General features: G+C 54.1%; 1 protein-coding gene across 11 annotated transcripts in view; it reads left to right on the forward strand.

Annotated features, from left to right (window-relative positions):
- RBFOX3 (RNA binding fox-1 homolog 3) overlaps positions 1-23,720 on the forward strand; it is a 206,430-nt gene that overhangs the window by 39,680 nt on the left and 143,030 nt on the right. For 9 of the 11 annotated variants that reach the window (XM_064150782.1, XM_064150781.1, XM_064150784.1 and 6 more), the window contains exon 1: positions 12,093-12,254. The exons of 1 other annotated variant lie outside the window; for it this stretch is intronic. The gene's annotated coding sequence lies outside the window, so the exon portion shown is untranslated. Of the gene's footprint in view, positions 1-12,092; positions 12,255-12,426; positions 12,504-23,720 lie in introns of those variants that run through there. One more of the 11 variants, XM_064150779.1, reaches the window with a different exon arrangement.

Here is a 23,720-nt window from a genome sequence, read left to right on the forward strand (position 1 = left end):
GGTCCAGCAGAGGGCTACAAGGATGATTAGGGGACTGGAGGACATGGCTTATGAGGAGAGGCTGAGGGACCTGGGGCTGTTTAGTTTGGAGAAGAGAAGACTGACAGGGGGTTTAATAAATGTTTATAAACATCTGAGGGCTGGGGGTCAGGAGGGGGGGACAGGCTCTGCTCACTGCTCCCCGGGATACGACAAGGAGCAATGGGTGTAAGCTGCAGCACAGGAGGTTCCACCTCAACACAAGGGGAAACATCTTTCCTACAAGGGTCCCAGAGCACTGGAACAGGCTCTCCAGAGAGGTTGTGGAGTCTCCTTCCCTGGAGACTTTCAAGGCCTGTCTGGATGTGCTCCTCTGAGATCTGTGCTAGATTGTGTGGCCCTGCTCTGGCAGGGGGGGTTGGACTGGATGATCTCCTTGGGTCCCTACCAAACCCTAATATCCTGTGAGCCTGTTGTGAGATGCTGGCCCAGGTTGCCCAGAGAGGTGGTAGAAGCCCCAGCCCTGGAACCATTCCAAAATCAGGTGTTTGGGGCTTTGAGCAAGCTGCTCCACTTGAGGATGTCCCTGGTGACTGCAGGAGAGTTGGATTAGATGACTTTTAAAGGTTCCTTCCATCTCAAACCATTCTATGTTTTGGGATGCTGGTGAGCACCCAAATATAGTAGTGTAGCTCCTGTCACTGTACCAACCTGCTCAGGCTCTGTCTGTTTCCTTCAGCCTCTCTGAAATCCGTGCTAGGCAGCAGGGCCTGGCCTGCCTCCAGGGACAGGGGCTTCGTTATGCACCTCTCACTGCCTGCCAGAGCCGGGAGGTTTCCCATTCAATCCACTGAAAGGAGCCCCTTAAGTATTCTAGCAGCGATGGGTATGTAGGTCACCCAGGTGTGCCGCTGCCTCCAGGTACCAGCTCATTTCAGCCCTTGGTGGGGAGCCTGAGTCTGCTCATTAATTCTGTGCCTGCTTCTCCCTCTCTGTGCCCTTCTGGAGTGGGGGTTGGCATGCCCACTGTGCCCAGCCAGGAGTGGGGGGGGGGGGGGGGTGAGGTGCCTGGCCAGGAGCAGGTGCATGTCCCCAGGGTCCTGGGGGCTTTGTGCAAGCTTGGGATTGTCAGGGCTGGGGGCACCATGTCTTATTCAAGGACCGTGAACCCCTTATAGAATCAGTCAGGGCTGGAAGGGACCACAAGGATTATCTAGTTCCAATCCCCCTGCCATGGGCAGGGACACCCTACCCTAGAGCAAGCTGCCCACAGCCTCATCCAGCCTGGCCTTAAACACCTCCAGCCATGGGGCTTCAACCACCTCCTTGGGCAACCCAGTCCAGGCTCTCACCGGTCTCACGCTCAACAACTTCCTCCTCGCATCCAGGCTGACTCTCCCCACCTCCAGCTTTGCTCCATTTCCCCTAGTCCTGTCACCATCTGATAGCCTAATGGCTGTGGAGCCTTACGGCTCCATAGGGTGAGCACCTGGGCAAAGGGGACCAGGGGAGCACCTGAGGGAGGTCAGAGGACCCCTGGGACCCTCCCCTCCTCATAGAAGAGCCTTCCTTCCTCGGGGGCTGTGCTGACCTGATGGGGAACAGGCACTTTGTGAGTGCTGGACATATGCTAATGACACCATTTACATTCTCTCTGCTCCTTACATTCCTTATTTCACTTTACTTGTCATTTTATGGCTCATTTTAATTTCTTGTGAGCAGACCCATAGGATAATAAGGTCTAGTGCTGCAGAGGGTCCCGAGGCAGACACTGCGTCTCCATCCAGACAGAGACACTGGGAGAGCTGCTAATGTGCCTGTGTCTGGGTCAAGTGGTGGCATGTTCTGTCACCTGGGGATGAGCAGGGGCCTGAGAAGTTGGGTGGCTGGATGGGAGCTGATGTGCTGGCGCCTGCAGGAGAAACCAGCTCCTGGCCTCTGTGCTCAGCGTCTGTGCTCTGAAAACAGGCAGCTCTTCCAGAGGCTGCTGAACCCAGCTGGATCCCTGGCATCCCAGTGGTGTTTGCTGAAGGGATGGGTGCTGTGAGCTCCAGAGCTCACCTGACCAAGGCACTGGAAAGTCTCAACCACTGCTGGATCAAAGTGCCCATCCCTGGGGTGTCCCCAGGTAATGCCTGTGCCTCCTCCAGCTGTAAGCCTGGACTTGTGTCATTCCTCCCATTGACTCACTCTGCCCAGTGATGGACAGAGTGCTGCAGGGCTGGGGAAGGTGAGGGTCTGGGTGTGCTCTCTGTTTACTCAGTGCCACTGGATGTGGAATTTTATGGAAGAAAAAAGTATTTTTCCCCCCTGATAGTTAAAGATGCTGACAATGAACCAGGTTTTGGTGGTTTTGATGGTGTCAATGTGAGACAGCTATGTTTAGAAATAATTGCTTTGTCTTTTGCAGAAGTATTAGTGCTTCCATGCTGGCAGTTACAGGAATTAGCTGACATAAATACAGAAGCAAAATTATTGCTACTTATAATCACTTTTGTGTGTGTGAGAGAGAAAGAGATGTTATCAGGGCAGAGAGAGGAGAGGGGAACTGGGAATCAAAGGGGCTGGAACTCCGAGTGCTCCAGGACAGAGCTGACATGTCCTTGGGCTTTGCTCTAGAGGCCACAAAGCCTGTGGCTATAAGCCTGGTGCCAGCTCTGCTGGGGGTCTGAGCCTTCCTCTGGGAAAGACTGAAGGGGACCCATGGCACCAGGGCTGCTGAATGGTACCTTTTCTGGAGCTGGTTTTGGCTCCAAGGGAAGGTGGGTTATGAGCAGTGGTTTGGCTGGATAGAAACTGGGGCATATGGAGTCCCTCACCCCATAGGGAGGTGTGTGGGACTGAAAGGGTCCTCCCCACTGCTGCCTGTGGGGGGGGTAAAATGGGTCGTGCCCATCCCACCAGAGACCTGGCTGAGAGGTCAGGCAGCCAGTGGTGGGGGAGCTGGCCAGGCAGTGAACACAGGATTGCTCTGAACAGCAGCAAGTGAAGTCTGACATTTTGCTTCTAGAAAATCATTAAGCAGCTGGGGAAGGAGCTGGGTTGTGGAGACAGGAACAGAGTGGTTCTGGTCGAGCAGCTGCAGGCAGCGTGGCTGAACTGTGGCAGGGAAACTTGCTGTGCTGAGGGCATTGCTCTGTGGTGTTCCAGCCACCACCCCACATGGGCAGGATCAGGATGGCATCCTTCATCTCAGCTGGCATCCCACATCCTGCATCCTGTCTGGCACTCCACTGCTGTAAGGACACGACCTGGAGAGGCTGTGGAAGTGGCTGCCAGCCCTTGGGACCAGCAGAGTCTTTGTAAGCAGGAGAAGCTGAAGAGCTGCAAGCATTGTGTGAAAGCAAAGCAGTGGGTTCCTCCTGCCCTACGAAAGAGACTTGTTTTGGGGAGGCTGACTCAGAGGGATGTGCAGCCAAGGTGAAAGGTTCCATGTAGCAAAGTCCTCCCTCCCCTGGCTCCTGGTGTGCCCAGCTCAGGCTTCTCCTTGGGTGGAAAGAGGGACCTCAGGGGACCAAAGCAGCAACAACATTTTGGCTGCTAAAATGGGACTAGTTGATGATATGTAAGCTCAGAAGCTGAAGACCCCACGTGAACTGGGTGCTGACCAGTGTGACGGCAGCGGCTGGGAATGGGAATGGGAGGATCCTCCCGTAGCAGAGCCCCTTGGGAAGCTGCTCCACTTCGGATTGTGGAGCTGCTGCTCCATCGGGAGCACCCGGGGATGCGGCCGCGGCTTCAGCAACGCTCTGCTCTCCTGCTGTTTGTTTCTGCCCGGCTCCGGCAGCGCAGTTCCTCGCAGGCAGCATCCTCCCCCGTCCCTGCCCGTCCCTCGGCGGCAGGGCTGGCTGCAAAAAGTAAACTCAGATGTTGGGGAAGGAACAGATCTCTGATGAAACAAGGCCATTCATGCTTTCAGATATTAAATTCCATGCAGAATATTAAATAATTTCCTCTTCAATGATCCCAGTAAATTTAATTAGCTCTTGTTCCCCCAATAGAGTTGTCTCTGCAATCCTGAAGTGCTGTGTGTGGAGCAAACGGGAGCTCAGCTCCTTGGCCGAGCACTGCCCAAGGAGAGCAGTCCTTGGTCACTGCTGCGTCTGGAGCTTGGATCCTGCTCCAGAGGAGTTCCAGCATGGAGCACAGAGGGAGACAGGTGCAGAAGTCCCTATCTCTGTGGTCCAGTTCCTGGTGCCTTGGCTTTGGGGTGCTGTTTGAGGCAGGTTTTGGAGGTGGCGTTGGTATGGGTTTGCTCTGAAGATGGTGTGAGCCACTCTGCCTGGAGGGTGGAGGTCTGGGGAAGTGGAGGAGCCTGCTGGAGAGAATCCACAGGATTCAGGGTGACAGAAGTGTGGCCAGCAGGTTGAGGAAAATGATTCTCCCCCTCTACTCCACTCTGGTGAGACCCCACCTGGAGTACTGTATCCAGTTCTGGAGCGCCCATTACAAGAAGGATGTGGAGATGCTGGAGCATGCCCAGAGAAGGGCCACAAGGATGCTCAGAGGGCTGCAGCAGCTCTGCTGTGAGCACAGACTGAAAGAGTTGGGGCTGTGCAGTCTGGAGAAGAGGAGGCTCCCAGGTGACATTATTGTGGCCTTTGAATATCTGAAGGGGAGCTACAAAAACAGCTGGGGAAGGACTTTTTAGGCTCTCAGGGAGTGACAGGACTGGGGGGAATGGAGTGAAGATGGAGATGGGTAGGTTCAGCTTGGAGGTGAGGAGGAAGCTGTTCAGCATGAGAGTGGTGAGAGGCTGGACTGGGTTGCCCAGGGAGGTGGTTGAGGCCCCATCCTTGGACGTGTTTAAGGCCAGGCTGGATGAGGCTGTGGCCAGGCAGATCTAGGGTAGGGTGTCCCTGCCCATGGCAGGGGGGCTGGAACTGGCTGCTCCTTGTGGTCCCCTTCCAACCCTGACTGATTCTATGCCTTATCCATGGCTTTTTCTCTGGTGACTTGAGAGCCATGTCCCAAGGCAGACAGGATGGAAATCACACACATATTTGTTTGACTTTCATAGAATCATAGAATCATAGAATCAACCAGGCTGGAAGAGACCTCCAAGATCATCGAGTCCAACCTAGCACCCAGCCCTATCCAGTCAACCAGACCATGGCACTAAGTGCCTCAGCCAGGCTTTTCTTGAAGACCCCCAGGGACGGTGCCTCCACCACCTCCCTGGGCAGCCCATTCCAATGCCAATCACTCTCTCTGTGAAGAACTTCTTCCTAACATCCAGCCTATACCTACCCTGGCACAACTTGAGACTGTGTCCCCTTGTTCTATTGCTGGTTACCTGGGAGAAGAGGCCACCCCCCACCTGGCTACAATGCCCCTTCAGGTAGTTGTAGACAGTAATAAGATCACTCCTGAGCCTCCTCTTCTCCAGGCTGCACACCCCCAGCTCCCTCAACCTCTCCTCATAGGATTTGTGTTCCAGGCCCCTCACCAGCTTCGTTGCCCTTCTCTGGACATGTTCCAGCACCTCAACATCTTTCTTGAATTGAGGGGCCCAGAACTGGACACAGTACTCAAGTTGTGGCCTGACCAGTGCTGAGTACAGGGGAAGAATAACCTCCCTTGTCCTACTGGCCACGCTGCTCCTGATGCAGGCCAGGATGCCATTGGCTCTCTTGGCCACCTGGGCACACTGCTGGCTCATCTTCAGCTTACTATCTATCAGTACCCCCAGGTCCCTTTCCTCCTGGCTGCTTTCCAGCCACTCAGTCCCCAGCCTGTAGCACTGCTTGGGGTTACTGTGGCCGAAGTGCAGAACCCTGCACTTGGCCTTGTTAAATCTCATCCCATTGGCCTCTGCCCACCCATCCAGCCTGTCCAGGTCCCTCTGCAGGGCTCTCCTACCTTCCAACAGATCAACACCTGCTCCTAGCTTGGTGTCATCTGCAAACTTACTGATGCTGGACTCAATGCCCTCATCCAGATCATCAATAAAGATATTGAACAGGACTGGGCCCAGCACTGATCCTTGGGGAACACCACTTGTGACTGGCTGCCAACTGGATGTGGCTCCATTCACCACCACTCTCTGAGCTCTGCCATCCAGCCAGTTCTTGATCCAGCACAGAGTGAATCTGTCCAAACCATGAGCTGCCAGCTTGGCTAGGAGCTTCTTGTGGCAGACAGTGTCAAAGGCTTTGCTGAAGTCCAAGTAGACTACATCCACAGCCTGCCCCACATTCACCAGGCGGGTAACCTGATCATAAAAGGAGATCAGGTTGGTGAGGCAGGACCTGCCCTTCCTAAACCCATGCTGGCTGGGCCTGATCCCTAGGCTATCCTGTAGGTGCTTTGTGATGGCACCCAAGATGACCTGCTCCATGACCTTGCCTGGCACTGAGGTCAGGCTCACAGGTCTGTAGTTTTCTGGCTCCTCCTTACGACCCTTCTTGTGTATGGGAATCACATTGGCCAGCTTCCAGTCTTCAGGGACCTCTCCAGTGAGCCAGGACTGCTGATAAATGATGGAGAGTGGCTTGGCCAGCTCAGCTGCCAGCTCTCTCAGCACCCTAGGGTGGATGCCATCCGGTCCCATGGACTTGTGAGGATCCAAGTGACTTAGCAGATCCCTTACTGCTTCCTCATGGATTAGAGGGGGACTGTACTGGTCCCTGACTCCATCCACCACTTCAGGAGTCCAGCTGTCCTGGAGACAACCTGTCCCACTAGTGAAGATTGAGGCAAAGAAGGTGTTAAGCACCTCTGCCTTTTCCTCATCCTTTGTCACTATGTTCCCATCTCTATCTAGTAAGGACTGGAGGTTGTCCTTGGCCCTTCTCTTGCCATTCATATATTTAAAGAAACACTTTTTATTTTCCTTGGCAGCCGTGGCCAGCCTGAGCTCCAAGTGGGCTTTTGCCTCTCTAATTTTTCCTCTACAAGACCTAGCAACCTCCTTGAACTTCTCCTGGGACACCTCCCCTCTTTTCCAAAGGTGATACACTCTCTTTTTAATCTTTAATTCCTTCAGCAGCTCCCTGCCCATCCAGCCTGGCTGCCTCCCTCGTCGGCTCATCTTCCGGCTCAGTGGCACTGCCTGCTCCTGTGCCTGCAGGAGTTCTTTCTTGAAGTAGGTCCAACCTTCCTGGACCCCTTTGTTTCTAAGGGCTATTTCCCAAGGAACTTTCTGAATTAGTTCCTTAAATAGGCTGAAGTCTGCCCTTCGGAAGTCCAGTGTGGAGGTTCTGTTGATGCCCCTCCTGGTTTCCTTAAAGATAGGAAAGACTTCTAAGATCATCAAGCCCAACCTTCTACTCAGCACCTTCATGACCACTTTTGGTGGCAGTGTTTGCTGAGGGTGATTTTTCAGGTGTTGTTTTTTCATTTTGGTGTTTGATTTTTTTTTTCCTCCTCCCCTTTTAACTTTTAGACCTTCAAGATAAAAGTGGTGGTGGTGGGGGGGAACCCTCAACCAATCCCTTTCTGATGGAAGCAGCTAATAGCAGGTTATAAATGTGTCCCTGGCATGGTTCATTAGCTGCTGTGACATATTGAGAGCTACGAGCGCTATGATACCAGCAAATCAATCCAGAATTTAATCTGAAGAAGAACATGGGGAGGTTGAATTCGTGCAACATGTTACCAAACACCACTTCTCAGCTGAAGCAGAGCAGCTCTGCTCTCCCAGCGTTCCTGCTGCCTGCTTGCTGTGTGAAATGCAGAAGAAATAAATAAAACAAGTACCTGATTTACAGATGATGAATTTGCATAATTAGTGCTGTGTCAAATCACCTCAGTGAGGTGCAAGACACACTTTGAGTAGATGCTTGCATGGACAGCTTTCCAGGGTTACTTGAGCTCACCTTCTTTCATGTGTAAGAGTCATATCTTCAGCAGAGATGGAATGTCCTGGAGTTGAAAGGGGAAGCAAGAGCCTAAGAGGTTGAAGGGTGAATCTCCTACCAGTCTGCCCTGCCCTATTCTGTCCTCCTAGGAAAAGTGCCCTGTCCTGAAAGTGTGTGGCATGGGGGTGGCTGAGGTCATGGAGCCAGGATAGAGCTCAGACTCAGCTCTGCTGCTGACTTGCAAGTTCTGGCCAACGGTGACTCCTTTGGAGAGGGACAGTGATGTGATGGCCAGATCCTGGCCTTTCTGTACCCACCTGCTGTTCCCCATGACTCTTCTGTGGGGATGCTTTGGGAAGGTGCTCAGGGTGGGCAGCTGTAATTAGTTCTGGGGCAGAGGCAGCGATGGGATTTGGTGTCCAAGAGTGAGGAAATGAGCATGCAAGTGGTTTAGCAGCACCTGCTGTGGTGTGTCCCTTGATTTACAAACCTTGACTTTTTTGAGTGGTGTTTTCTGGCACTGAGCACTGCTCACGCTGCAGAGTCGATGCCTTGCTTGGAGGCATCATCTCAGCAATGATGGTGGCAGCACTTCCCTCCTCACCCTCCTGCTTCTGGGCAGGGACTTGGGGGTGAGCATAGAGATGGCTTCATGCTCTTTTCTCTCCCTTCCTTGGAGCAGGAGAAGTGGCTGCAAAACACACCAGAGGTGATGTGTTACAGCAGCGACATAAACGCATTGGATGCTTTAAAAGAGGCCAGGCTGCAGGCAGCTCTGGTTGCAGCCCCTCTTTTCCTTCCCCCTCCTCCCCCTGTAATGGATATCAGATTGTTCCACTGATCTTGGCATTCTTTTAGTAATTGACTGATGCAATGCAATGTTGGCTGATTTAATAAGTTTGTTAGGATAATAGAGGCTCAGGGTTTTGCTGTTAACGTGCAGTGACAATTACATTTTAGATTTGCTCATTATGTTGCATAACTTGGCCATGAAACCCCTCGTAAATTATACTTAAAAAAGCATTATTCCAGAGCACATTAGCATGGCTCTGCCCTCACCTCTCGCCCACGCTGGAGGGTGCTTTGCAGGCTGAGTGTGTTCAGGGCCAGACGTGCGTTCAGCTCCTCGCCGCGTATTGCGCGTTCCGCTTCGGCTTTTTTGGGTCAAGGCAGCTGACACCTGCCAAAAAGGAAGAGATCTGGGTCCTGCCATCTCATCCCAGCCAAGGGTGCTGCAGGTACCTGGTGTTCTGGCAGCTCTCTGGGTAAAGCTACAGCCGGCACTGTGTTCCTAGCCCTTTGGTGGGCACCTGCGCAGGTAGGATGGCTGCTGGTGGATGGTGGTGAATTTCCTGGCAGGGCCAGGCATGAGTTGCTGGTGCTGTGTCAGAGCTGAACGTGCTGCTAATGTTCCCTTTTCAGGCAGTGTCATGTGGAGGGGCTGGGCCTTGTTTGGGCCGCTCAGATTTGAGGGTCCCCAGGAGCTTGAGCTGTCAGGGAAGACTTGGAGGCCCAATACCAAGCAGCATCTGAGGTCTCGCAGAGATGATTTCTGCACATCCAGGGCTGGCTGCAGGGCACTGTCCTTGCTGAGGCCTCATGGAGGAACTAATGGAGAGGGGATGCTCAGCTCTGGGAACTGAGGGGATCTCCATGTACTGGGGTTTTGCTGTACCTTCTGCCTTCCCCTCAGGAAAGAGCTGAGACAGAGCCCCAACAGGTCCTGTCAGCTCTTGACTCCAGCCACAGTTATGAGAAGGAAAATCCTCATCATCGTTAAGGATGAAACCCAAAAAGCAGCAGTAATTTAGCAGCTCTGCCTGCCTCCCAGCAAAGGCCTTGAGTGGCAAATAGACTGTGAAATAAGCTAAGGGAAAAAAAAAAAAAAACAGAGAGAAAGAAAAACAAATGGTTTTTGCAGATGAATACTTGTTTATTCTGGTTCAGGTAGCAGGGGAAAGGCAGAGGGGTGTTGACTTCTGCTTTTCCTAACTGCTGCTCTTCCTCCCTTGTTGCTCTTGCTCATTCTCTGCCATTATCTTTGTCTGCTCCACCTCCTTCTCTCCCATGGCTGGGTTTGGATGCTCACTCTCCTGGAGACCCACGGCCAGATTCCCCCAGTGAGTTCTTCTGGTGTTTCCCAAGAGCCCTGGTGCAGATGGAGCCCAGCTGGATGGTGCTGCTCTGCTCAGGCCTTTTCCCACCGGGAAGTGTGGGTTGCCTAGCAATGCCCAGCATCCTCTCCTCCAGCGCCTGCACAGCGCCGGGCCTGCATGGCAGCCCCTCCAGAGCGGGTACCAGCCTGCATTTCTAGGAACAGATGTCAACGGGGACCCGGCTCCCAGGCTTGAAATGCAGGGAACATTTTGCAGAGCTGCGTTCTCCCGCTTTGCCAGTGCCTGTTTCTCCAAATATGCTGCCTCAAGCATCTTCAGCCTCAATGAACCGTGAGGAAACGGCACAGCGGGGCATAGCAAGGAGCCGTCCTGGCCGGGGCGCTGCCTTTGTCTGGCAGGTCGTGAGAACAAGGGCTGCTGCTGCTGCTGCTGCTGCTGCTGCTGCTGCTGCTGCTGTTGTTGCTGTTGCTGCGGTGGGGCCGCGCGGCTCGGCCGCGGGGGCTTACGCATCTCGGAGGGCTAAAAATACACACATTTATCATGCAAAATGGATGTTGAGATGGATGAGGTGCGTTTGGTGCATTTCACAGTCCTCATCCACCTTCTGGCTCTCTATAAGCTTTGCGATTTTCTCCAGTGCCTCAAAGCTCTTAGGTGGGAGTAAAGCTGTGCTGGGAGGGCAAGAGGGGAGCGGTGCCTGCTTTCAGGGGGCGTGTGGACCCTGCAGGACGCACGTAACATCTCGCAGATGGGCCCTGGGCTAAGTTTATAGGGAGTAAATGGTCTCTTAGACTGCAGGTATTCCAGGTAGTCCTCAGGAACGGTGACTGCTGGAGGTTCACTATAGATTTAACTATTTGGAACCACAAGTAGATCAGCTGAGGCAGGAAAAGGTGCTGAGCCCCATCTGCTAATTCTGGCAGGTCTGCAAGCACAGTTTGCTGTTGCTGCTGCTGCTGCTGCAACATGGAACATCTCCTAGGCTGGGGGTTTTCAGGCTGCATGGTGATATCTGGTTCCAGGGACCCTCAGTGCCAGGGCAGCTGTTTTGAAGAAGTGCTAACTCCTGCAGTGGACCAAGGAGAAAAGGCAGAACAGGACCTCTGTCAGCCTGTGCTTTGCAATATCTGATTGTGCTGATCTTCCCCGTGCTCAGCTGGCTTCCCTGGGGAGAAGGGAAACAGTAGGAGAATGGGAGAGATCTGGAGAATGCCCTGGGTCGCCTCTTGCATCTCTCTTAAGGAAGATCTCCTGCTCCCAGCTGCTGTGGGAATGCCCATTGGTCCTTAAACTGATGTAAAGAGAAGACTAGGGGCTGAGACACACAAGGCTGGCATTGAATATAGGGTATGCTGCAAACCTACATCCTCTGGGTTCCCTTTGCTCCCTTGATTTTCTCAGTGTTTGCAGTGAGGAACAGAAACCTTCCTTGCTGCTGTCCTACCCAGGCGACTGAAGTGAGCCTTGGCATCCATCTCCTGGGCATGGCACCAACTGCTCAGGTACTTCACTGAATCTGTGGGTTTAGGCCTCTCCCCAACCCCTTGGACATCTCATACAACCCTTAGGCTTTCCAACAATCCATCATGTCATCCCACTCAGGAATCCCACCCAGCTCTTGGGCATCCCGCTAGTTCCTCAAGGGATTCCACTAACTCCTTGAGCACCCTAGCTAGTGATGGAACCAGTATGGTGCTTGAGTGCAGAGCAGCTCAGGGGCCTGCCCCTCGCCTGCCCGTGGATCTGCACGGGCCAGTGCTGTGGAACACGTGGAAAAATGGGGAGAAGCTCCTGGCTGCTCACAGGCAGCACCCAGCACAGCTCAGCTGTAAGGACATTGGCCGGGCCCCGCGGCCGTGCCACCGTTATTCCGAGGAAGCAACGGAGGAAGAACTCTTTCCTGGCTCAGGGGTGGTGCCGGCCGAGCACAATGCCCGGGGTGGGGCCGCACCGAGAGCCCCTTGCTGAGGTGGGACCAAGGGGCTGGGAGCAGGTGCTGAGCTCCCCGGGCTCAACCCTCCCAAGCCTCCTCGCTCGGGTCTCCCCTCCGGCCCCACGGCGGTGGCGGGAAGGTGGGTGGTAGGGGGTGGGGATGCTGGGCGGGGGGCGGCAGCCGCGGGGCGGGGGTTCGGCGGCGGCCGGGGGCGGGAGCGCGCTCGCTCGTTCGTTCGGCGGCTCCGGGGGCGGCGGCGGCGCGGGCGCAGCCGCGTGCGAGGCTGCCCGGTGAGGCGAGCCCCAGCCCGGCGAGCCCGGCCCGCTGCCGCCCCGGTCGCCGCTGCTCGGGAGATGCCGTTCGGCGAGTGGGGACCCGCGGCTGCCCTTCGCCTCTGCCGCCGCGGCGGGGACCTCTGAGAGCGTGAGTTACCGACGGGAGCGGGAGTGGGGGGGCGGCGGCGGTACCGGCATCAACCCTCCCCTCATCCGCCCAACGGCACCGGAGGGGGCAGCGGAGCGGAGAGGCTACGGGCGGGCGGGAGCAGCTCGCACCGATCGTGAAACGGCAAGACTGGCGTCTAGGGAGGCCCTAGGGGTGGGTGGGGGGCTTCTACCGGGAAGCACACCGGGACCCTCGAAGCGCGTTCCAAGGGAAGGCTCGGTGCTCCAGGTGAGACGGAGCGGGGTGCGGGGAGGGGGCTTTGGCGGCAGCAGTAGTTCCCCAGTGCGCTCCGGGATGAAGTTTGGCTGCAGCGGGAGGTGCCACCGAGCCAGGTCCAGCGACCGGAGCTGCCTATTCCCAGCGGCTCTGGCAGCGTTCGGTTTGTCTGTGCGAGGATGCGGGGCCAACTTCTCATTAAGTTTCCGCTATAGGTGCTTAGCAGATGTCTTAATTAGGTGCTGTTGTTAACAGGAGTGTTGTGCTAATTAAAACCACAGCCTCCAGGTGAAGGGGAATTGTAAGGAAAAGTTGGATGAGGTGGAGTCTGGGTTAATGGGCTGAAGGAGAAGAGGGTCCCACTCGGGCTTGCCTCAGGGAGTGGGTTATGCTGTGGGGCAGAGCTTGGACCCACTGTGAATGGACAGAGCACGGCAAGCAAAAAGCTTTCCCTAGGTTTTTCCTCTTCTGAATTTCAGCCTGCCTCCAGGAATTTCATTGCATGCTGTGCTGGTGCGTTGAGGGCTTGCAGTGTGGGGAGGGAGGGATGGAGGGATGGATGGATGGAGAAGGCCCTTTCGAGTCCCCTGGTTTGTTGATGGTGCTCGTGGAAGTGCCCATGCTGTTGTCTAGCTCCCTGTGTGCCACCAATGCCTCGGCCGTGTGCATGCCAGGAGCCTGCACTGTGCCCAGCATCGCACCCAAATGCTTCCAGCCAGATCATGTCTGAAGTAAACAAACGTGGCACAGGGGTCCGAGGGCGGCCGTGCTGCCCAGCCACTCGGATGGGCAGTGGGCTGTCAGGAGCCGAGGGCAGGGACCCATCCCTCTGGCTGGAGCAGCCTGGAGAGCGCTGGGGAGGCTTCGTTATCTGCTGTGTGTGCGCAGGCGGAGGGGTGGTGGGGGAGAAGAGGGATTTCTCGGCTTCTCACTCCAGTAAGCATGACATTAACAACAGTGACTATTTTTGGCTGCCTTTCGTGAAGGTTTGGAGCGAGCTCGCTGCCTCCGCAGGAGCCTCCTCGGGCAGGGTGGCTCCTGCCACCTGGTTTCTGTCCTGGAGGACACAGCCTGGGCTGGCTGCAGGTTGCTGTGTGAGGCTGTGAGGTCAGAGAATACCTTGTTCTGCCTTGTTCTTTTTCTCCTGCTAATCCTGCCCAGCATTTTCTGGGATGTCTCAGGTTCATGGTTCATCTCGCAGCACTTTCAGGGTGCCTCGATGTTACTTGCATCCCATGGGATCCAGCAGCTGCGACCAGGCTGGAGACCTTGCTGGGCTCTCAGCAAACATGGATGAAGGCATTCTCTTCCCCAAAGAGCTTCTTGGTTTCAGGCTGAAATGGTTGAGGCATGATAAAGCCTCACAAAGCAAGAAATTAAGGCTATTTTTCTGGATAATAAATGGAGAAAGAGCCTGGAGCTGATCATTCTTGTAGAGGGATGATTGCAGCGGGTGGGGGCTGGCAGGGCTGCCCAGATCTGGCCAGTCGTTGGGAACTTGTTCTTGGCTCCGGGGAGCTGTGGTGAGGCTCTGCTTGTTGTTTCACAGAAAATCCAGGAGGGGTTCTTTCCCCCCTCTCTCCTTTGAAGTGAGCTGTGGGATTGTTCAGCACCACAGAAAGCCTTGGCACAGAGGCACAGAAATGCTTTGCTGCAGCGTTAGGTAAACCGTTGCCAGAGTTAAGGCAGTTTCTTTTGAGCTGTGGCTGTGGGATCCTCTCACAGGGACATGAATGTCCTATAGTGAATGGAGGGGGTGGTTTTGGAGCACTGGGGATGAGAGGTCCAGAGTCCATAGGCCTGCTGACTGGTGGCCATGAGCCCAGTCTCAGATACCTGAAGGGGCACAGAGGGTACTGAGGTGGGACTAGGAAACCCTCCAGCCTGGTGATGTCAGCTCTTGCTCCTTCCTTCAGCTTAGGAACTGCATGGGGACAGACATTGCAGAACTGGAGGCACTGGAGGAGCCATCACCGACAAACTTCTCCAGGAGCCATGCTGGGGTCTCCTATGGGTACTTGCACTTGGCTGCAGGGCTGCTGTGGTGCCAGTCGCTTCCCTGCTGCTGTCCAATGAGAGGGGCTTGGGCAGGTTGGGAGGTTTTAGAATGCTGACCCTTGCTCCATGTGATGCTGCCTTTGGAAAACTGTCTCTTCCAGTTTTACTTGTCCAGACCTGGCTGGCCATGCAGACTCCATGTGTGTCCCACTTACACAGCCCTCGTATGACAGGGACTGGGAGTTTTCTCTCCTTCCTTTACAAAAATCTCTTCCCAGTTGCACTTATTGCTTCACCTCCCATCACTAGAATGTGTTGCCCTTAATCTCCATGTCAAGGTCCTTGGTGGTGGCATGGCTGGGGAGCCTGTGCTCTGTTTTTGCTGGTGCTGGAGCCTGTTACTCCGGGCTGCTCTGGGCTTCTGTTTGTCTCCATATCCTGTGCTTCTTTCCCACCACGAGTCGGATGGTTTAGCTCATTATGATGCCTGAGACAGACCCTGGGCTTCCCTGTGTTGAAGGGAGTGCAGGAACATATGCCCACTCAGGGAAGGGGATGACAGTGTCCCCATCATACTGAAGTCCTGAGCAGCATGTCCAGCACGGGCTGTATTTACTCATTCAATATATAAATGTTTTCAAGTGGTTTTCACCATGAGAGTGGTGAGAGCCTGGAATGGGCTGCTCAGGGAGGTGGTTGAGGCCCACTCCCTGGAGGTGTTTAAGGCCAGGCTGGGTGAGGCTGTGGCCAGGCTGCTCTAGGGTAGGGTGACCCTGCCCATGGCAGGGGGATTGGAACTAGATGATCCTTGTGGTCCCTTCCAACCCTGACTAATTCTATGATGCTATTCTATGATTCTAAGTGTGTGCATTTACCAAATTAGTTTGTTGTCACAATTTTTCAAGTGGATCAGCTGACAGTAGATAAATGCCTCTGAAGGTTACTGAGATAACAAAAGGCATGAGGGAAGTTCCTTAATTTATCTGTGTTCTCTTTTAATTTACGCTCTTATGGGGGGAGGGGAGAGCTTGCTGGATAATGACTGACTTGCTCTTTTCAGACAGCCATGGAGGGGGAAGTGAAGCTGGTGGAGAGGTTTGAGACTGAGCTTGGTGGAGCAGGGTTGAGCGGTGGACCTGTACTGCCAACATTGTGTGGTGCTGGCATCCTGGAGCTCCTCAAGCATCACCTCAGAGAAGGCTATGGAGGTGCCAGGGGAAGTTTGGATGGCAACAACTCTGTTTTCTACACATCTGGAATGAGGAGGCTCAGGAGCCTGAGGTGCCTTTCTTGAGGGTGTGGAGTGAGTCAGTGTCTCAGCTGGCTTTGAAAGGTGACCTGCAGAGCAGCTGGCTTTCAAACAGGTCTGAATGCCTTTTGCTCATCGTAATGAATACAATGAAGTGGAAAGGAGACATTTTCAAGCCTGTGAGCTGACAGGCCTCCCACATATTGGCTCAGAGCCTGTGGTGACCCTGCTCTGCCCTCCTCAACTCCCTCCTGACCCAGCTGTTGCTGGCAGTCAGTTCTAGCCACCTCTTGGGAGCTTTGGTGCCTCCAGAATCCTTGGGGGACCCTTGCTCTGCCAGCAAGCCAGCCAGGAGCCTGAGTCCAGAGCCCTGGTGTCTTCTGCCACTGGGATGGTCCTTCTGTTGCTGGGATGCTCTGCTGGGATGCTAAGGGCTGCCAGCAGCAGCTGCCTTCTTCCTCCCCAGCCCCTGGCAGTGCGGGTAGGGGCTGTTCCAGGGCTTTCTGTGGGAATTGTTGGAGGTATTTTGGGCTGTGTGTTCTTGCAAATTAATTGACAGGCTGAGACACTCAACGAGGAGGCAAAATTTTCTTCTCTGGTATTTCATCAGTTACTGAGATTAAGTGGTGGTGTTTTTTTTTTTAAAGCCCTTTATTTTTAATAAACCAATCTAAAGCTACCTTCTTCTTTTGCTCAGCTCGATCTCAAATGCTCCAGGCATCATTGTGTCTTCCAGACAAGACAAGATTGAATTTCTGATGGGTAGAAATGAGTGCACAAGTGAGGGATCCTTTTTCATGTTTCATTATCCAGTGTCTACATGTCCCACTCCCTGCCCATCACTGCCTGGTGTGGGTCGTTCAGCCAGCAGCTTGTGTCCATCTAAACAGCTTTGATCCTGTTCCCTTGTTGGCATCTCCAGACTTTCCGTTGTGGACCCAGACCGTGGACATGCCTTGGCAACACAGTGGGATCTGTGTGGTTTTAAACCCTTCTGTGTGTTACCTGCAGCAAGTCCCTGCATCCCAGAACTCACTTTTGGGCTGTGTTTTCCCTCCATGGCTCTTGCCATGTTCCTCTGGTCATCGTGGCCAGGAGAGCTGGTATTTTATTCCAGCCCTGGCACACAGCTGTGCTGCATGATAGCTGGTACCATTGAGACCCTGGCACAGGGAGGTCCAGCCAGGCCTGCAGCCCCACTGAGTGGCTCTTGTTTTTTTCTTTTTCTCTTTCTCTTAGTAATAGTTTTGGCTTTACCACTCAGAAATTGAAGCTGTTTCTATTCATGTGAGCTTCCAAGGCAGAGAGCAGCTCCGGTGCGCAGCCCCTTACTGCTTGTGGCAGGCACAGGGCTGCAAGGATGGATCCCACAGCAGCAAGGAGCAGATCCACAGGGTTTTGTTGCTGGGAAAAAGTGGTTTCTCCTTGTATTTTCGCTGTTGCTTTTCCCTTAAGTACTACAGGAACCATGTGCTTGTGTGGGCCCTGCCTGTCTGCCAGTGTCCCTGCTGTGGGGATGCTTCTACCTGGAAGAACAAAAATAGAGCTCGTAAGGGATGATAGTTACTGAACCCCAGCTGGTTCCCTCCTCTCCTGGCTGTGCTGCAGTGCCTGGCATGCGTGTGCCCATCAAGCTCTCCCAGCTGCATGGCTCTGCCCGGGCAGGAGGTGGGTGAAAGCAGGGTTTGAATATCTACGAAGGCTCCCTGGGATGTGAGTAGGATTGTTGATGCTCCCTTTGGGCAAGGTGGATTTCTTGAAACTGGGAACTGGGTGATGGCCTGAGCTCTGTAATCGGCTCAAACCATCTCGAGGGATGAGGAGAGTGCTTGGAGAGAACAGCAGAAGTCATTGCCACTGGAATTTATGGAAGTGATAAAACAACTTTTGACAACAGGCTCACCTCCTCCGCAGCTGGGAGGGAAGATCTTCCTCTTGTCAGATCGATAAACAATTAATTCCAAAGCAGGGAGCCAGAGAAAGAGGGAGAGTTTTCCAGATTTCTAAACTCTTAATCAAGCTCTGGGTAAAACACAGATGTGAGAATCTGAGACCTGCTGATAAAATCTTGACCTTGATAACTGGTTGCTCAGTTCCTGGACTGCAGATGATACTTCCTTTGCTGGCTAAATCCACTTTTAAATAGAGAGCTTCTTTCTAGATATTTATGCTTCCAACATGTTTAATGTAGCTTTACTTAATAATCTGCTTCAAAATGCTGATTTCCCCCCTCTCGTTTTAATTGAATACTAATTTCCATCCAGAACCAGCTTAAATGAAATGAGTTTAAAAGCACAGTAAATAACACATACAGTTCACTTAGTCTTAACAAAAGCTGTGAAAATAAAGCATCCAAATAACTCTTTAAACTTTCACATGCTGCATCCTTCTTATTAGGGCCTGGCATGCTTTTGTTCCCTGTGACATCTTTGTGGATTGGCCAGTAAGAAAGGAAAACATCCTTGTGAGGCAGATGGAAATGCAGTACCCTGTGATGGGCTAACTAGGGGATTGTGCCTGTGTGAAGGTGCAACTGAGTGCTGCCTGTTTGTAGGGCAGGAGTTGAGGTGTGCATTGGCACTGGGTCTGGGGTTGTGTTTGGATTTGTGTGCCCAGTTGGGCTTTGGACAACTTTCCATATCATTTTTCTATGGGGCTCAGAATGTGCAGTGGCAGATGAGGATGGCAGTAGTGTGCCATGTCTGTGGGTTTAGGACGCTGGGAGTGGTGACAGACCTCTGGTCCCTGGTAGGTCTTCCATCGCAGCCTTTGCTGCTGCTGTGACTGATGGAAGCTGTGGGTTTTAATGAAACCTCCCCCAAAAAGCGTTTGGTGCCTGATGAGCACAGCACTGCCAGGCTGTGGGTGCAGTTGAGTGTTGTCCATTTGTGGGCTAGGAAGGTCTGCTCGCTCACCAGGGGTTCCTGGGGTTGCCTGAGAGCCTGTTTTGTGGGAAAAGGGGATTAGGGCTCTTGCACAACTTGTGGTTTATGGTTTCTGGGCAGTGAAGGAATTTCTGCTGTAATGCTGCAGCAGGCATTGGGCAGGTGCGAGCTGCTGACTGAACTGTGGACCAGCCCTGCTTTTGGGCTGCTTGCTGGGCGCTGGCAAGTGGTGTCACAGCCCTGGTGACTGGCGAGTGTAGGACAGGGGCTGGGGTGCTGCCTGTGCCGGGCTCTGCCTGTGGCTGAGGCTGCTGAGCACGTAGAAGTGGTGGCTGCTGCTGGAGAGCATCGCTCTGCGCCGAGGGGCTCTGCAGGCAGCCCAGGTAATCTGCAGGGCACCGCAGCGCTGCTGCAGCTGCCCGGAGCTGCCTTACGTGGGATGCTCCTGCTGCTCTTGTGGGCTCTGGCAGCATCAGGACGTGCCAGCAGCATTCTGGCTGCACCCCAGCAGCACCAGTGGGGCTCTCCCCCTGCTCGGGGGTACAGTCACCCCCCTCAGAGCTGCAAGCAAACCAGGGTTGCGTGGAAGGCTCTTGCAGGCGGATCCAGCTGGGAAGGTGCTCCATGGGCTATGCAAATCCCAGTATGAAGAGAGGCCTAAATAATTATCCTTGTAGCTGGAATTTTTTTTTTTTTTTTTTTTTTTTTTTTTAAATCAAGCTATCTACAGTATATTGGAGAAGTAATTAGGAATCCTGAGCTGGCTGTATCTCGATCTTTATAGCAACACAGCTGATAAAGCATGATTCAGGGACCTCGTTATCTTTTTTTAAAGAAGTTTTTATTTAACTTCCGTGAAGTTGCCATGGTTACTCCTGTGCATGGCTTCCCTGCCTCTCTTGCCTTAAGTGCAGCTGCTAGCGTTGAGAATTAAAACATCTACATTTGGAGCAGCCCCGGCCTCCCCCCGCCGCTGCAATCCCGGCTCTGCTTCAGCGGCGGGAGAGGCTGCGGCTCAGGAGCCTTGTCCCTGCCGACCCTGCAAAAGGCATTTTCAGCTCCTGTGCGTGAGCTGCTTGGTTTGATAAAGCCTTTCCCTTCCCCGGCTAAACAAACAACCCAGCAGGAAGGATTTGGAGGGTGGCTTGGGTCCTCGTCAGCGTGGTGAAGAGGTGTTTGTGCTTCTATCGCCTCTGCAGTGGTGCACCTTGGGTGGCTGTTGCTCTGTGTATGCTGTTGCTAAACGGTGTTGATGGCTCCATCCACATCTCCAACCTCCAGAACCAGGGCTGGGAACCTGGCTCCTTGTCTAGGGCAGAGGAAACCTTGCTGCTGCTGAAGCTGGTTCTTGCTGCCGCAGTGCCTCTGTGGGGCTGGGGCTGCCCAGGGCTGAGAGGATCTCTTTTTATCCTAGTGAAGAAGTTGGCTGGTGCGATGGTCTGTATCTGGATCAAAGGAAGGATGCAGAGGGGTCTGTTGAGCAGAGTTCTGGACTGCTGCCCTCATACAAGTGCTGGAAGCTTGGTTGTTTTAGAGTCTTCTGTGCTGGGATCAGCTGCTGGCTTTTGGGATATGGGGTGGAAGACACTGGTGGGTTTGTGCAGGTGTGGCTGTGAGCACCCCAGATCAGAGCTGCTGGGATGGCTCAGAACAGCTGTACCAAGGTGGCTTGGCCAGTGCAAGTGGCCTCTGGCTTCTTCTTTGCTTTCTCCATGTCCTTCATAGTCTTGGCAGCCTCGGGAGCAGGTGTTGGGGGATGCTACAGCACCTATCATGTGCAGGAGTAACTTTTCATCCATCCCTTAAAGCTGACTGGGGATAAGGGACATGGTTGGGCATTTCTCTTGCAAAGAAAGTGCCACCATGGGTTGCCCCTCCATCACTGCACAGCCCCCAACATCCTGGGCAGAGTTTTCCCTCCATGCAGGCAGGATAAGAGGGCTGCTCCACCAGCAAGCTGTCAGTGACAAAGATTAAGTGGCTTGCCAGCGTGTGGGATTCCGGTGATGTGCCAGGATGTGCACCGCTGGGCCTTGGCACAGCCTGGGATGCTCTGCAGCACATGAGGCTTCCATGGGGAGATGGTGGGGCTCTGGGGCCCAAAACTGGTTGGAGGGAGTAGTGGTGGGCACCGGGAGCAGGGATCAGCACCCCAGCGTCCTGATTTGCTCTGCATTTTGGCTAACAGGGCCTCGCTGTGTGGGAACAGATGGAGGCAGGGGGTTTAATGAGCCCAAACGAGCCCTCTCCGGATCCTGTGCTTGGAGGCTGCGGGTGCAGGCGTGAGCAGCCAAAGTGGGGTATGAGATCAGCCCATTTCCATGGCAACGGCCATGACATAAGACACTGACAGGAGATGTTTAGTGATAACACGTCTTGAGCTAGGCAAACCCAAGAAGTTGGGGAGCTGAAAAGGCAGGACCCAGCGTCGACCAGCCTGGGAGCCGGGCGCTGGGAGCGATGCTAGAGCTGGGGGAGCCTCCAGAAGGGAAAATCAATATTCGAGCAGTTGTTTGATGAGGAGGAGAAGCTGTGCCGCCTTCTCCTGCCATTGAAGGGCTTTGATTTCTGCTGGCAGGGGCGTTTGGGTCTCGCGGGTGCTTGGCGCTGCCGCTCCGATCCGCTTCCCGTCCCCGCGGCGCCGGCCAGGTAATGAGGAGCCTTGTACCGGGCTGGCGATACCGGCCATCTGTCCAGGGCCGCACTGAACTCTGTCCTCATTATGTCTGTCAAAGTTTTGTCAAGCTTCCCCTCCTGCTCCTCTCGGCGTTTTTAAGCAGCGGAGGGTGGGAGGCTGCGTGGGAGGTGAAGCCGCACCAGAAATAATCCTGCGCGTTCGGGGGTGTGAGCGGCGCTGCGGGAAGGCACCGCTCCCCGGCAGCCCCGCTGCTGCCCGCCGGCTGTTTGCCTGCTTCACAAAGTCCCCCGGATGAAGTGAGCAGCTTTTATTTGTTTGTCTCCCCTTTCTTCCTCCCTCCCTCCTTGTCTTTATTCCTCTTTTCCCTTCTCCGTTTTCCTTCCTGATGAAAGATTTTCTTGCAGTGTCAAGGCAATGTGACCTGGTTCCGTAATAAAGAGGAGGCTTATTAGAATTAAAGCCCAACAGTGTTAAAAAAGCAATCTTTGCAAGATTGAGGCCACGAGGGAATTGTAAATTCTCAGCGAAGACCTCATTTAAAGACCGGGATGAAAACACATGCGCACGCAGGCACTGAAGCCTTGCACCGTGAGGGGACGGCTGCCTTGGAGGGGAATTTGGGGAGGATGAGGGAGTGGAGCAGCACTCAGGCCCTCTTTGAATTCCCTGAGGCCCTTCTGTTGGGCAGATGTGTTTGTAGCTGTGCTTGCTCCTTGACTGGCGTGGCTCAGTGAATATCCCTTGGGTTTGGGTTTGTTTTCCTTGTTCCTCTGGGGACGTTCCCTCTCCCCGCCCCTCCCCACACCTCTGTTCCTCCTGCATCACCACTCATCCCCTCCCGGTGTGGCCGCCCACCCATCGTGGCAGTGGGAGCGATGGCAGCCAGTGCTGAGCGTGCAGCCGGTGAGTCAGGCTGCTCCGGCTCTGTGCAAGCTCGGTGGGGTGCAGGGCTCCTCCAGCTGCTCCCTGTGGAAGTTCCCTTGGGATGCAGTGATGCTGGGCTGATGCTAGAGCTGATGGGGAGACCTGAGCTGGATGGCCCTTCTGAGGGAGGGATGTGCCAGTTTTGCAGACCTCATTCTTCCTGTGAATGCTCTCTCCAGAGGTGCTCCTCACACATGCAAGCAGGCTGCTTGCAGTGGGTCATGGTACTCTGCAAGGCATAGTGTGACTGTGACTTTGGCCTCATACTGCTTGGAATGTGACTCCCTCCCACCTGCTTCTCAGGGAGGCCAGATGGGACAAGAAGGGCAGCTTCTTGTCCATGCCCGGAAAGCCAGTGAGCATACTGTGGTGCATAGAGAGCAGATGAAGTGACCCCCACTGCCCTCCGACAGCTCTCCTCTCTCCCTCCTCCTGGGCCTCCTCCTTGGCAGCATCTTGAATACTGTGCTCAGTTTTGGGCCTTTCGTTACAAGAAAGACATTGAGGTACTGGAGCATGTCCAAAGAAGACCAATGAAGCTGGTGATGGGTCTAGAGCACAATTTCTAGTGAGGAGCATCTGAAGGAACTGGGTTGCACATCCTAGAGAAGAATGAGGTTCAGGGGAGACCTTCTTTCTCTCTACAACTCCCTCAAAGGAGGTTATGGTGAGGCAGGGGATCAATCTCTTCTAAAGAACAAGCAATAGGACAAGAGGAAATGGCTTCAAGTTGTGTCAGGAGAGGTTTAGGTTGGACATGAGGAACAGTTTCTTCTCCAAAAGCGTTGTCAAGACCTGGAAGAGGCCACTCAGGGCAGTGGTGGGGTCCTCATCTCTGGAGAGATTGAAAAGCTATGTAGATGTGGTGCTGGGGGGGCCATGATTTAGTGGTGATTTGGCAGCGCTGGGTTAATGGTTAGACTCAAAAATGTTGAAGTTCTTTTTCAACCAAAATGATTCCATGATTCTGTGATTCCTGCTGGGTTTCTTTTCCCCTCCTCTTCCTGCTGTTTTTATCTCCGGAGCTGCTGCTGTGTTCCCAGGGCCGGCTGTGGGGAGTGAGTGCGGAGCAAGCGGAGGAGCTGTCAGAGCGGCCCCAGAGCTCCTGCTGACCGCGGAGCAGCAGTCCCTGCCATTCCCCTCGGTGGTCTGTTGTCATGATTTGCTGTTATCTGTCTAATTAGAAGTCAGCTCTCCTGGCAGGAGCGCGGCGGCTGCTCCGGCTCTGAGTGCTGGGCACACCTGTGGTGCAACAGAAATGAGGATGTCTTAAGCAGCAAAAGGGAGGGCTGATGTGTTCATCAGCTCGCCTGCCTGAGGTCAGGGCTGCGGGAGCCCATGCTGCCCAGAGCTGGCTGGCTGAGGGGAAGGGGCTGCTGGCAGCTGAGGACACCAGGGCTCCTGCTCAGCGGCACCTCAGGTCAGCAAGGGGCTCTCAGATGCTCAGATCTGATGCATTCTGGTGACCTGAGCCTGGTGTTGCCAGGGAAGGAGTTGCCATCTCCTGCAGCTTTGTGTCCTGCTGCCTGTGACCA

This window comes from Pogoniulus pusillus, chromosome 11 (genome assembly GCF_015220805.1).
Source record: "Pogoniulus pusillus isolate bPogPus1 chromosome 11, bPogPus1.pri, whole genome shotgun sequence".
Classification (NCBI taxonomy): Eukaryota; Metazoa; Chordata; class Aves; order Piciformes; family Lybiidae; genus Pogoniulus; species Pogoniulus pusillus.